Here is a 5309-nt window from a genome sequence, read left to right as displayed (position 1 = left end):
TTGTTTTAAAATATTTTATTGGTTTTCCTTTATATCTTAAGTTTTGATGGGTGTCCTTGAACGACTTGCATGCCAAAAAAAAGTACATGTGAATGATTCATTCATTTTGAATATATGAAACTATTTTGGGGAGGTTTTACCCTTACATGGAGCACACTGTTCTCAGCAGAGAATGTACTTCGTATTTCTGTTCGGTACACAGCTGGATGCTGGAGGTGTATTAATATTGTTAGCCTGTATCTTTTCCATCCCCTGTTCACTTTCATGAGTTATTTATATGTACTAGACTGCCCTGAGTTTTTGGTGCTTGTGAATGGTGGTCAATAGTTTTATGGATTTCACTTATGGGGACTATTTAGTGTAACATGGCTAAAAATCTGGTCTTCCTTTAGAAGACCTTCAGTCACAAGAAGGCTTTCATGGGCAAAGTCATTGTTCCAGGCTAGACTTGTTAGTTGTAAGGTACAAGCTGCCTGTCCCATTACTTCATGGGCATTTCTAGATCTGGCTGCTATTATATTTTCTTCTCCAAAGTTTTCCAGCAGACAATCAATCATGGGGTGGCCCAGAATTTCAAGAGAGAAGAAACAAAAGGTACTTTCTCCTCCAAAGGGTTGAACTCTCATTTTAGAGACTTTGGAAATCTTCAGAACATTCCGTGTAGGTGTCCCTGTGTATCTCACAGTCTGACTTATTGACTTATGGTGTCTTCTATTTAAGAAGCATGAATGTACTTCCAGCTGTTACCAAAACAAACAGCTATAGAATGTAATGACCCACCCCATTTCTAAAATTACTTCTACTGGTGAATAATTAGTGTATAGGAAGAGGTTTGGAATTTTTTTAATTGTTAAACTTAAAAACTAGAATACCTTTCTACCTTTTGTAATGTCCCAGATTTCATAACACTGGTTTTAATGTATTATTGCTGCACTGTTATGTCTGTGGTTTAACTGGGCAAGCTAGTGAAATATTTAATGTCTATACTCTTGTGATACAAACACCCCTGAAAATAGGTTAGAAAATATAAAAATTGTTTACCTGTGATGGAGAATAGGTTTGTGATTAGAAGAATTATACTGTTTTTCTTGTATAAATTATGCTTAAAGCAGAAGTTATGTGTTACAGTGGTGTTAGAAGAGTATTTTATGCAGCCTAAAAACTCTTTCTGTATTAGATATTTAAATGCATGAGGACAAATTCAAATTGGTTTTTGTTTAAACCAGAAACATAGAAGTATTAGCCCCAGTTTGTACAAAATGTCTGCTGCAACTGAACTCATGATAGTTCAAAACTGAAAATCATTCTAATTTTGTAAAACTGCTGCTACTGGTTTTATCAATAAAGTTTAAGCAGATGGCTTATATGTATATGTGTGAAATTTTTTTATGCTAAAAAAAGATACAGTTTTGCAGCATCAACATGCAAATTTTATGGGCCTGAATGATATTGCTTAGTTTAGTACACAGAGAAACCATTAACTCCAACACCATGCCAACTGCAAATATATATATAATAATGATAAGTGTTATATTTATGACCCTTATAATTTATTTTGGTTTTAGGATGCTCTAGGTTTTTATGTTAAACACATTATGACCCAACATATTTCTACTCAAATGGCAAAGTGTTGAATATTGGGTAACTAAGGAGCTATATGTATGTAAAGATCACCTGAAATAATTAAATTGCATCTGAAGAGGATTCTGAGAAGGGAAAATGTAAGTATTTTTGTACAAAAGGATAGGTGATTGTCTATCCAGAGGCTTTTGTCGGGAGTCCTGGCTTCTCTGTGTATAGCCAGTTTGAATAGGTTTAAAGGGTCCAGTGCAGTAAGCTAGAAATACTGGAGCAGGGCTATTATGGTCAGATGTCCATAGCTGTAGAAACATTGTTGATATCCTCCTAAACAAACAAACATTCTCTAGATGTTTCCAGGAAAATCTATTGTTACCATTTTTGCATATTGTATTAGTAACAGTCATTAATGCTACTTGTTAAAATAAACAACACTAAATGTCAGTGAGTCAGCACAAGATAAGTTTATTTCTCACTAACATGTTTTTTCTCGTGCAGCTTTCCTTCTTAGCAGCATCTCAGGGACTGAGAGCCATCCCAGAGTCCTTAGGGCCTCTGAAGATCTATATGGCCAATCAAATGGAAGAGGAAGAAAAAATACAAGAATCAAATGTACATTTAAGGAACCAGGCTTGGAGGGTGCTTGCCATCTCTGTCTAAACTCCTTTAGTCAGAACAAGTCACATGGTTCCACCTATATTTAAGAAGGCTGGGAATTGTTCATTTGTATGTACAGAAAAATGAGTCGATTAAGATTCTTCTACACAGTATCTAACACGCACAGTTTTCCTTTTTAAAAAACAATTTTATTTCAAATGTTGTAGGGGTGGTGATTATTTAAGGAAAACCTGCTAACTGTAAGCTCCTTTGTTATTAAGTTCTTCCTAACCCACCGTGGCACTAGAACATTACGGGCTGATTAAGGATTTTAGTTGCCCACACTAGTCATCTTAGAGCATTTCTACACTGTTCAGGGAGGATCGTGCAAATAAAGATCACTTGAGTTCACATTTCCAGGGCCACAGGGCAGAGTTTGAGCTGACAGCCTGAGTATGGCAGAGCATTTCTATGTGTGTATATGCACCACATACACATGTAACCTGTTAAAAACACCAGAGCAAATCATATGAAACTGTGAACAAAAACAGAATATTGCAGAATAGAGTTTTAAAGTAAATCATCTGCAGAACCAAAAACTCAATAAATGATTCCTATTTCTAACATTCCTTCAATAGAGATTTTCCCATATTTATATGTTAAAATTATTGAGACAGTTATCTAGGACTATGGTTCTTAAAGTCTTTTGTGCTAATTAAAAAATTTTTTGAGTAACATTTTATTGATGAATCAAATCACATTGTATGTCTTATAAACGACATAGTGTCTTGACATTTTCCGTAGGGTTTCTCTGGGGAGATTCAGAGGCACGGCTCCAGAGGAAGCTTGGGTGACAATCTGGAGCACTGATGAATTTTAATGTGCATTCTACCACATAATAAAACATCTCATTCTTTTTAGCAAATAGATAACCAGCAGAAGACAGGATTAGCATTACATCTGTGGTCATCTCAAGGAGGAAAAGATTCAAGGGTTGTCTTGACGTGTAAAGATTACAATTTAGTTTTTTTATGTTTATTTGTGAGAGAGACCGAGTGCAAGCAGGGGAGAGGCAGAGACAGAGGACACAGAATCTGAAGCAGGCTCCAGGCCCTGAGCTGTCAGCACAGAACCAGACACAGGCTCGAACCCACGAAGTGCAAGATCATGACCTGAGCCGAAGTTGGACGCCCAACTGACTGAGCCACCCAGGTGCCCCAATTCAGATTCATTCTAAGGTGGACTGTATGGTATTTAAACATTTAATTTTAAAATCCAGAATGTTTAGTGAAAGATGTGCTCTGATCTCTTGCCAGGAGGATCAAAGAATTTGTAAACTTATATGTGCAGACATTAGTAGTCCAGTAAAGATTAAACTCCTTGCCATCAAGCAATTCCATGACCTTGAGATTTCCCTGACCTTTCTATCATGTTTCCAACATCTGTTATTTTTCTTGAGGTGGTCCCTGATGAGGAGGGGATTTGACAATCCTATGGAGAGATATTGACAACAGAGAAGAAGGTTTCCTGGTCTCTTCTGATCAACTAGACTAGAAGTGCTGGCCATATTGGTCAAGTTAGTTAGCTGCTCCCCAAAGAGGTTTTTTCTTTTAACTTTAATTTTTTGCTCCGTAGAGATATAGCACATGATGCTGAAGGCTGCTTTTTACCTGAAGTAAAGAAAGATTTTAAGGAAAGATGAAACAGATCAGTTCAGAGGCTCCTCCTTACTTTGGAGGACAGAGAGAGAGCAGGATTGGGAAAATATATAAAGAACTTTAAGGCGATTTCCCAATGCCAGTAAAATCCAGGTAGAGACCTTTATAACATGCTATAAAAAGAAAAAGAAGTTGCTGTAATCAACATAATGTCTCATTAAGGGGAGAAAACAATGCTCTATGTAACAGGCTTTCCCCCTCTCCTTTACTTAAAGGGCAGCCACTAGCGGCGGCCCTCCTGGTTTGAGTGAGTTCACCAGCTGATAGCTCCATAGGTAAGGTAAAACCAGACACCTTGAGCTAGGCAGGGTGGCTCCATCCATTGATATGTGCTCACACTTATCTCTGATGGACTGGGCACTGTGTGCTTGGTACTGGAAACACAGTGTTGACAAGGTGGCACTAGCCAGTGTGATGACTCTCCTGAAATGGGGCCAGTAAGGTGATTTGGGAATGTAATTGGGAGGCTAATCTAGCCAGTGGGAGGCTGTGAGGGAAAGCTACAGTGAGGAAGTGGTATTTAAACTGTGACTTGAAAGCTGAGTAGGAGTAAGCCAGGTAAGTGGGAGGCATGTTGAGGAAGAAGAAACAGCATGTACGAAATACCTGAGGCAAGTGAGAGCCTTCCTCATTCAAGGAAACAAAGAAGCTAGTGTGACTGGACCTTGGGGTCTAAGATATTAAAAGGGTATCTGGGATGATCTGATCTACATCGCTATGGGATTCCTATAGTCAGGTTTGTTACTAGCACAGGGTGACTGACTTTGCAAACCTAGGGCTAACAAACTGTTAACTCTAAGTTTGGTCATAGGTGTTCAGTTGGTACTGGGTGCCTGAGGATGCAGGGCCAAGGAGATTTGTAGGACCACGTTGTGTAGCCCCTTCAGCCTTGCAAAATGTCCATCATTGCAGGAGTCAACACGACATTGCCTGTCCGGGCTCTGAAGACAGCGACTTTTCTTTTTAATTGATTCTCAGTGGTGCTCTCTTCCTTCCAGGCCCTGGCCTGACCCTGTTAGGAACCAGGGAAGTGGTGTATATACTTCTTCGATGAAATTCCCTCTCTGAGGGATTCCCCCTCTGCTTTGGGCAAACTTTTTCTGCTATGTTTATCATTTTCCCTTCTTTAGTTTGGCTCACTGGCTACCTGAATTTGTCCACTTTGACCTTCTCATCATTCCTCCCCCACCAAAGAATAACAACTCCATTGAACAACAATAGCAACAACAAAAAGCAATGATCTAAAAAAAGCATACCTTGAGTGTGATACCAGAGATGATACAATCAATCATTTGGGTGAATTTATACTGAAGTGTAAAGGACTGAAACATGCATACCTTCTCCAGTCTCCTTTGTGAAAAGTACCTTTTCTTTTGTATATTTTTATTTATTTTATTTTATTTTATTTTATTTTAT

This window comes from Suricata suricatta, chromosome 9 (assembly GCF_006229205.1).
Source record: "Suricata suricatta isolate VVHF042 chromosome 9, meerkat_22Aug2017_6uvM2_HiC, whole genome shotgun sequence".
Taxonomy (NCBI): Eukaryota; Metazoa; Chordata; class Mammalia; order Carnivora; family Herpestidae; genus Suricata; species Suricata suricatta.
Note: the sequence above shows the minus strand (reverse complement) of the source record.